This window comes from Sylvia atricapilla, chromosome 2 (assembly GCF_009819655.1).
Source record: "Sylvia atricapilla isolate bSylAtr1 chromosome 2, bSylAtr1.pri, whole genome shotgun sequence".
NCBI lineage: Eukaryota > Metazoa > Chordata > Aves > Passeriformes > Sylviidae > Sylvia > Sylvia atricapilla.
In genome coordinates, this window is record NC_089141.1 from 3,011,263 (window position 1) to 3,021,118 (window position 9,856).

At 45.0% G+C, this 9,856-nt stretch overlaps 1 protein-coding gene and 1 long non-coding RNA gene across 2 annotated transcripts in view; one reads left to right on the plus strand and one right to left on the minus strand.

The window, feature by feature from the left end:
- MYH15 (myosin heavy chain 15) overlaps positions 1–9,856 on the plus strand; it is a 468,786-nt gene that overhangs the window by 75,347 nt on the left and 383,583 nt on the right. The gene's annotated exons all lie outside the window — the stretch shown is intronic.
- Positions 1–9,856, minus strand: part of LOC136375269 (uncharacterized) — a 29,896-nt gene that overhangs the window by 17,926 nt on the left and 2,114 nt on the right. Inside the window, exons 2-3 of the long non-coding RNA XR_010746052.1 lie at positions 9,295–9,675; positions 835–1,057 (exon numbers count right to left, since the gene is read on the minus strand). This is a non-coding gene — a long non-coding RNA (uncharacterized lncRNA). The remainder of the gene's footprint in view (positions 1–834; positions 1,058–9,294; positions 9,676–9,856) is intronic.

Here is a 9,856-nt window from a genome sequence, read left to right on the forward strand (position 1 = left end):
GATTTTAGCAGAGTGACACCAACATAAAGCTTGGAGAATATAGCAATGAGCAAGACCCATGGCATACAGAAAGATCTTTCAGTGCTCAACAGTAACTAGGTCTCCATTTGAGATGAAACATGTCATTTATTTTTTAGAGACCCAGAATACAAAATACCAGTTTATCAGTGTGAGGGATCTTCTGACAAGCAGCAGAAAAAGCTTTCCTGTGTTGCAGAAAATGCAATAAGAAAGTCTTTTTATGACAATCCATCCTATATTTCATCCCAGAAGATGCTGATAGCTCCTTTTCGCCATGTCTTAAGTGTGCCAGCTCTATTATACAGATCCCAATCTTTAAACCATGCTTTGGCAAATGTATTCTTTGTGGCACTTGTGCGATCGATTATGCTTTACTCAGTGCTGTGATTGTTTACAACACACCACAGTCTTCCACTGCGTGAAGACACATTTATTACAGACAATGGTGCCAGTGCTGATCTGTTCTTATTCGCCATTTCAAAACAAAAGCAAGACAAAAAGGCATCTGTCTTCAGTGGCTGGTCAGGTTAGTACTGGAAGTCTCTTCTTGGTGCTTTTCACCCTATGTTTGAATACAGCTGCCAGTGCTCAGGGGCCCTTTTCACTGAGGGCCACCTCCCCAGAAGAGCTGCTGTGGACTTAGGCTAATTCTAGCACTGACCTGCCTTTCACAAGCTGTTCAGGCAAATCTTCACACTGAGTCATTAGAGCCCTACAAATGGTATACAGTTAAAACATCCAAGAGTGTCAAAATGAGTCATAAATTTCAAGTGACAATTGCTATTCTGAGTGACTGTTTTGCATTACACTTACCAGGACATGCAGGAAACAGCGATGTCTAAGCTTTCCTGCTGCTTGTAGTTCCTAGTGACCCACCAAGGCAGTTATATCACTGAGCCACACCTTGTGCTTACCCAGAATTCATATTCCCAGGCACACATCACCTTATCAGCAAGAAGTGACTCAGGCAAAGAAGGGTGTTGCTTTCAGTGGCCAGCCTGACTTGCTGACCACACACCCTCTGCCTTGAAGAGAGCTGAAAATGAGATCCTACAGGTTATATGCAACAGTACCAACATGCAGAGGGAAGAAAGGCAAAGTTAAGGACACTGTAGTAGTTACCATTCCCATGAATTGACTTGGAAGACAAAAGCTGGGGAACACAGAGAAACAGTTGGACATGCCCATGCAGAGGAACAATCCCAAAAAGGAAATGGTAAGGCTGCAACATGGGAAAAGTCATCAGTACGTGGAGGAGCATGTTTCTGTCATGCAGAGGGGCAGAAGAGATTTCTGCATTTGCAGAGAAAAGGCAGAAAGGAAAAAAATAGCACTGGAATGAGCATATTTGCTGTGAGAGTGAAAAGAGAGAGAAAAGCACACAATATGAAAAAGGTGCAGCTCCTTGAAAGAGGTATTGAGGGTGAGGAGGACAGACTGATAAAAAAATGGAAGTTCTCTACAGCCTTAAGGTAAGCTAACACAAGTCACGGGACATTCCCACCAGCCTGTGCACACACACAAACACCCCAAACAAACAAATAAAAAAACGTGTTTACCAGAGCTACCTTTGGTGTCCAAAAGCCACAAGAAGAAATAAGGAGAGGAGAAAAAACGGGAGAGTTAAAAGGTTAGGTAAGGACAAGAGTCTAGGTCACTTCAGAAACAGATACACAAGCAAAGGAAATTCTAAACGGAAGAAGAGGAAGGGGGAAGGAGGAGGAAGACAGAAACCAGTGAGCTGAGTATGCAGAAATAGTGTTGGTCTCCACATAAACCTCCTTTGTTAGCAGCTCTTCCACTTCTGATCTGTGAATAGCTGGAGACGTTCCCACTGCTCTGCAGGGAGATAGTGCATTATTTGCTGCAGCCACAGTGAAACAGTTAAGTGTGGTGTAAACTCTTGCAGTAGTACAAACAAGGCCCTACCCTTAACAGCTACAGGCCTTGTTTGGCTGCAGCCATGAGAAGGGGGAAAAATTCTTCAAGTAACCCTTTCCAGGGCCCTGTTTTCCCTCTTGCCTTTTTTTTTTTTTTTTTTTTTTTTTTTTTTTTTTCCTCTGGGGAGATGAGCTGCGTTTAGCTGCTACTAACTGGTAGATAAACAGGATTTAATTATTTAATATTGCATATTTGGTATAGTTTTCACAAGTAATAGGAAAATTTCAAACAAAACTAAAGCTGTTTTAGAGTTTTTTTCAGTTGACCAGTAGTACCTCCAGTGGAGTTCCTGTTGAACACTTCCCTTTTTTTTCCTGTTTGCAAGTTTTGCAAATTTGGTGTCAAAGGGCAGAATCCACAACTATAATTTCAGGCAGGTTTAAAGACAGTTATAGGTAATTAAAGTTAGTGGGGAAAAAGCATCTGTTGGAGACCTGCTTCTTGGGGAGAGCCATAAGCTAAATTTAAAGTTGCTTCAGGTAACTCCAAAAATTAATTTCATCCTTGTTTCTTCTTTGTCCCTACTCCAAACTGAACACTTGTGATGACAAGCTGGTTGAAAATACTGATGCATAACTAAATTCAGGTGGAAAAACGTCCACATGAGAAGGCCAAAATTCTGTACAAACCAGTAGCAGAGTTCCAGGTAGGGTTCAGCTGGGGCACTGCCTGTCCCTGACATCTTTCCCCAGGGCCACAGGCAAACCATATGTCTGTGTGCCCTGGGCCAGTCTGCCTGGGAACCTGGCCCCACAGGGATCCACAAGCTGGGGATGGCAGTGCCTCGTGGTCTGCCTACACTGGCCCTGAAAGCCTCAGCAGCCCCAGCTCTTCAGAGCTGCCCGGCTCTACAGGCAGGCGTTGGGATGGGGCACTCTGCCAGACAGTTACAGCAGCAAAAAGCAAACATGGCCCTGGGACTCCAGCTTTTCTGCTGGGATAAACAGAGCTAACGAGGAGCTACTGTGGGTGTGTTCAGCTGCCCCACATCTGCCTGTTTCTATCACTTGCCTGCAGGGGATGCACCCGATGCACAGTAGTGTGATGAGCAGGAACAGCTCCCAGATGAGGCTGAAAACTGATCTGGTAGGAGCCCCTTCTGCCCACCCACCCCATGCAGTCGGCTCAGCAGCCCCCGGAGAAGACAAAGAACGGGAAACAGAGGAAAGGAAGGCACTAGGGAATTTTCTGTTGGCAATGCACAACCAGCTTGCACTGGTGGTCTATGCTGCTGCCTGCAATGCCAGTCTGTGATTCTCCATTAGCCATTATTGGGTCTTGCCAGTACCGAAGAGTTTCACCATGCAGGCAGGCAAACAGTATATAATAACAAAAACTAAAATACTCTGCTAATTATTCCAGTATTTAATTTTTCTTACGTTTGAATTTATTCTTGAGAGGTTCTGTCAGAGAAACGATTAAATGATCCTACCTCCACTTTGCAAAAGCTTTTACTTTCAAGACAGAATAGATTCCTTGCTGGTCACTCCCCTCTGGACTGTCATGAATATAATTTTGAAAGACTTTCATGGCTAAATTAAATATTGGGGAAAAGAATGGCAGAATGCCAGCCACTTTATCTCATACTATTATTATAATAATGCCAGCCACTTTATCTCATACTATTATAATAATAAAGATCTTGTATAATATTATTACCCTTTTATACTCATTTTGGCCTTTTCCCTGTTGTCTTGGAACATTTCCTTTGTCATTCATTGATTTTATTCTTAATAATACCATTGCACTGAAGCACAGGGTAGGCTGAGGCTCATACACATAACCATACAAGAAGTCAGAGCAATCACATTCACCCACGGTGCTTTTCAGTGTAGTATCAGTTGTCTTCAGTGCAGGCTGCATATCCTCTCTCTCTCCATTGTGGGCTCTAATATATGCAGAAAATGGGAGCTCAGGGAGTCTGAGCTAAAACAGACTGGAGGCTGAAGACCCAAGAAAGTAAGGACTACTGCATACGTTTGCCCTCATCCCCAGGCAGCCACATCCGAGTGCTGTCATTACAGAACATGGAGCCACACTGCTTTTAGGGCAGACCCAGCACAGCCAGTTCATATATTCTACAGCACCTGAATTTGGCCCAAATCTCACAGAGTTCTTGCCATCGACTGAAGCTTTGAAGCTAGCAAACTACATATCATCAAAAATCATTTTGCACACTCACTGGGAAAACATTCCTCTGTCAGTTCAGTCTCCCTGTTCAAACAGCTTCATGTGCTACTCATAATGCTCTATAGAAGTAGCATACATGATGTTACATGCACATAAAAAGTCTCTAAAAAAATTCAACATTTGCTAATCTTGTGGGGACATTGTGCTGAAAGGGGTGTATCCATCAGAAGAAAACCTATTCCATTTCATGCAAGCTTATCAAGAAAACATACACAATATGCAACCATTTCACAGCTGCCAAAAGAGATCAGTCTAATTTCTTTTTTTAGCTAGAAGGGGAAATACAACCAGGCAAAGCTGTTGGAAGCCAAGAAGACTATTTAAAAAAAAATAGAAACCATCCACAATTTCATCCAAAGGCAGAAGAATTTGTGAAGTCAAGCACTTGGCCAGGTGACATAGTTGTGACATTAATGTGGCTGCACGTGAGGCATGTCTATTAGTGAGTTTATTGGTGGGCTGTCTGTAATCCTGAGAACTAAACCTAGCGAAAACATTTTGTGTGCGTCTGTTTCTGGTATTTCTCTGTCCTCATCTCTCCCATCCTCCCTCCTCTCTATTTCCTTCTCATCCCTCTCCTGTACAACAACTGGTTGCATGCTAACAATATTTTTCTTTGTGTCTCCACAAATACCATTAGATCCAAGCATGTCTCATGGAATTTAAGGCTATCATCTGTTCATATATACTGGGTAGTCAGCAACTTCCACAAGACAACCATTCTCCTCACCCAGATTTCATTTGCTTAAAAACATCTCAGGAATTCTTAGGAATTGCTTGTTTTAAATTAGCACCAAGAGATGCCCTCCCACTTGCCTCTCCAATTGCACCCAATCTCAATTTGGATGCATTAAGAATAAAATAAATGAGTGCCAACCTGCATCCCATTAGAAACCATTCAGGCCAAAGAGGTGCCAGATGTTAAAATAATTTGCAAAAAATGACTACTGAAAAAAAGAGGCTTTGTGTAGGGTGGGTGGATTATCCTGCCCAGTTGGAGACTGAGAGCTGCTGAACCAAGACAGAGGGAGGACAAGGCTGAGAGTGTTGAGGTTGTCCAGCCTAGAGTAAAGAAAGCTCCAGGGAGCCCTTAGAGCAGCCTCCCAGAATCTAAAGGCACCTGCAAGAGAGCTGGAGAGGGACTACTGATGATGGCAGGTAGTGATAGGACAAGGAGGAATGGCTTAAACTGAAAGAGGTTTACATTAGATGTTAGGAAGGAATTACTAACTGTGAGGGTGGTGAGACACTGGAACAGGCTGCCCAGTGAAGCTGTGGCTGTGCCATCCCTGGGAGGGTTGAAGTCCAGGTTGGATGGGATTTTGAGCAATATGGTCCAGTGGAAGCTGTCCCTGCATGTGGCAGGGATGTGGTGGGAATTTGAACTAGGTGATCTTTAAGGTCCCTTCCAACCCAGATCATTCTGTGATTCTAAGGGCTGCACTGTCCTTGCCTGGCTCCACTAGGAAGCTGAGTGAAGACAGCACAGACTCCTCCTGGGGATGGCATGTGAGCTGCCACAGGAAAGATGGTTCCAGGAGATGGTGCTTCAGAGATATACCTAGGAATCAAAACTTTTCTGTTCTCTGGGAGGGGGTAGTTAATGACTTACTACAGGAATAAGTGATCCGTGTCCAGCAGTGGATCCCCAGGCAAGGAGCCCTTATAGACACTCTGTAAATATGTTTACATTTTTCTGTGTTTGTGGTGCAGTCACTCCTCAGGTCCTTGTGGCTTAATTATCCTCTTGGGACGTCAGTTACTGCCTCTGAGTGGGCTGATATGTTCCCATCTAGGTATTCCTCAGATGAAAGCAGTGATACTATAATTACTACAGTACCATCGTGCTGCAAACAGGCTGCTTGTGTTTGGTTACCTACCACAGACTTAGTCCATGGGCATAACAGTCTTCTCTTTTGTGTTTTCACAGTCTGGATCTTCAAAGGAAGACCTTTTGTTTCCATCCAGGATGATAAATGGGTTTTAGCTTTATTTTCTCAGAGGGAAGCTTATGTGATTGTACTGTCTGTCATCTGTCTACACCGATAAGTTTTTAACTGGCACAGCCAATTATAATTATTTCCAAAGAAAAAAAAAAAAAAACTGCCAGAGGCAGACTTCTCCATGATAATTGTATTTCTATGGATTTTGTGAAAGACAGCAGCAGACTGAGTTGGGGCTGAGGAGGAGGAGGAGGGCAAGGACAAAGCACAAGACCACACTGAGAGTGTGCCATGTCATGGAAGCCTGGGAAGCCTCAGCTGATCCTCAGCCCATCCTGGCTGAAGGCAGGCAGCATTGGAGAGTCAGTGAGCATGGGTGTCTCTGCAGACACCTCACAAAACGTACTGTTCTTGTCCATGGGTGTGATTTCATAGGGAACATCAGTGTGGCTGTGGCTGCTGCAGTGCAGAGAGGGAGCAGGCACAGCCCTTCTTTCTGCTGGCTGTGATGCAGGAGTCTTGTTTTGATGCAGGCAGTGGCACTGGGTTGCCCTGGGCCTGTACTTGCAGGGTGCAGAAGCTGGGTGGTGGCTGGGCTGGGCTGGTAGGTGCCCCCAGGCAGGAGAAGACGGGCAAAGTGCAAGGCACGGTCAGCACATGCTCCATGCGGCGACTAATTGAACATAATGGGTGCACTGCTAGTAAAGACTCCTGGTGTGGGGGACAGTGTGTTCTCTGTGCTCAGAGACTGCCAGCCACTAATGAAAGCTGCTCAGGCCAGCTTTGTAAATGCATTTAGGTGACTGAGACAGATATTTGAGGACAGGTAGAGTCTAATTCTCTCTGACATCAAAAGGGACTCTGACTTGTACTGCGTGGGACATCATGTCTTTAAACAGCTTCAAAGCTGTGAACATTTCTCTTTAAATATTTTAGAAGAATTGACCATCTCTCTGAGTGAATCGTGTGTGAAATGAGAGGTTTCTAGAACCCTGGAGAACCAAATAACTTAGCTAAACCTTTCCCTGGAATAATACATACTCCTTCACCATTCCAGGACATTCTTGGAAAGAGCAAAATGCCTAAGGTGAAAGTGGATCACCATCTTCACTGCCTAGCTATCAGGACATGTAATTCCTCTTGGCCTGTCAATAATTTGATCCAGTTTTCCAGGTCTTATATAAGTGGAGGGCAGCTGCAGGTAACCCCCAGGTTGCTCTACGGCTGTCTCAGCTGTGGCCTGCAGCGGGGCTTCAGTGACCTGGAACACAAATCTGCATTCAGAAGCCCTCGCGGCAGGACAGTCTCACAAGCTGGAGTTTTACCTCCATTATCTCACTGTTAGCTGAGCCTTTCCCAGTGTGCTTTCTGTTGAGCAAGAGTGAACAGGATTTCTTGTCTCCACTAAGGAGAATGTCACTAAGTCGCCTGATAAATCCCAGCAGCTACAGCAGCAGCTGAAGAAAGGAAAATGCACAAAAATGCATTTGAATGCACAACAAGAGTAGAAAGAGAGTAAGCGGAGAAGGAGAGGGTTGGGAGCATGAAAGAAGCACTGTTTCCCTAAAATAGTTTGTTTTGAAATGGAGGACAAATGACTGCATTTTAGCCCTACCAAACATCTGTGAAAGGTTAACTTTTCTTCACAGCATTGCTTTATTTTTGCCTAGGTCTTCAACAACTATTACTCAAAGTAAATTGAGGTTTTGGCCCTTGGGAACTTATTTAATGTGCTAGTGCTCAGAAGTCCATTAATATTTATAAATGTCACTTGAATTCCATTTTTACCTTCTTACCCAGGCAGAGGCACTAGTAAAAAAAAATAAAATTGTTGCTTTTCCTTTTTAAAAAATTTTTCCCCATGTTTTTGTTTGGTTACATTTTGGTTTATTTGGGTGTTTTTTTAAAACTGTAGTAAGTTCAGGGTTGAGCCTGTTCTAAAAATGTCATATCCTATAGAGCTGCGATACACAGTTTTGCTAGCCTGCCTATGCCCCCAAGAAGGGCCTGAGAGATAGATGTTAGGCCTGGAAAAATGGAGATGGTGTCTATTCTCAGCTCTGCCACTGGCTAATTATGCAACCTTAGTCAGTTCATTTAACCTCGGCACGCTTAGGTTTCCAGATCAGAAGCGAAAGGGATAAAAGGCTCCTCTGTGAATCCTTTGTGGTGCCTGAGGGAGAACAAGGTATTACCCATCACATTGCTGCCTTGTGAGCTCTAGGTGTGGGTGGTTTCTGCGTTAGGGTGGGGTACCTGTGGTGAGTGAGTCCAGGAACACAGATGGACGCCTGGCCACTGCATTTCTTGCCAAGGGAGACAGCCCTCACAGTCGGTTTGACAAATCACAGCTACTGACACCCTTTGCTTTAGGCACTCAGGCTTTTATGTCCCTCTTCAGCAGTTTCCTGCCAGCCACAGCAGTCACTGCCTCCTGTACATAGGCTTTTGTATGTGACTCGTGCCTGTCACTGCCTGCTGACCCCAGAGAGTGATCAATGGCTCTCCAAAGAGCTGTAAACCAGTATAAAATGGCAGATACGTGCCTAGTAGTGGTAATATAGTAAGTTGCCTAATTTAGAGACTAGACGTGTGCCTTGGAAGTCATAAATGAGACCTGGGCAGTTTTTAAAATATATGACCTCTCACTTATGGAGCACTTGGATGGAAACACAAGTCAGCATTGGGGATGTGCTTTTCACAGCTGCTGAAATGTTTTTCTCTGTGAGCTTTTACAGCATGCACTGCTGGGCAAAACAAGAGTGATGTTAGTGGTTAAAAGCATGCAGCTGTTGTATTACAGCAGGGGTTGCTCTGTGTTCCTGGTTCAGAACAGAAAGCAGAGCTGCCCAACCTTTGTTTCAGTGGGCATCTGAACAGCCTTGTGCTGCAGTCCTGCTGCCCGAAACCATCAGCAAGCAGAAGCATTGCAGACATTTCTCAGTAGCAGAAGGCAGAGCATTACAAGACCAAGTATTTCAGGTGCACACCTAGCTGGATGGCACAGCAAACTCCAGCACCATCAGGGAGACTGCACGTGAAGAGTTCTCTTTGAGGGATTTGTGAAACCTGGCTCAGTAGTGCGGGAGGCAGCAGTACCTGGGAGAGCAGTGCTCTCCCACGCGAGGCTCCTGGCCCTACGAAATTTCCCAGGCATGCTGTTTTGCTTCTAGGCCAGCGTGGGTGTGATATGTGTTACCTTAGCAACAGGGAGAAGTGCGTGCTGCAGCTGTAGCCTTCTCCTCTTCACAGCAGGAGAACATCCTTGGGTTTCTTACAGAAAATGCTGAGCAGCTCCCCACAAAGGGGAGCCCAGTGCCTGTGGGCTGTCAACGTGCTGGCACGCAGGGCACAGACAGATATGAGCTACGGCTGACGCAGATATGTCTTCCCTGCTACCCTCTGCTCCAGCTCATCTCTTCGGGCCTCCAGAGAACATCATCGGAGTCAGTCTGGCAGGAGCAGGATCAGCAGCTTTGTGCCAGCCCCCTCCGTCGTTTCTCGAGTCAGATGGCTCCCACAGCTCAAGGCTTTTTACTAAACTTGAATGCCGGAGGATGGCTGAGTGCTTTATGAATAGCTGGAGGAAACAAACGTGGCAGTCAAGGCTTTGGTACCCATTAATCACTTAGGGAGGGCCAGGGAAGAATTTAAGAGAATAGAGACCCAGGAAGCAAGTGGGTGTTTGTGGGGTAGACCCACCTAATATAAAGCCAATATAAATACAGTAAATCCATGTGAGACATAAAACCTATGGAAAT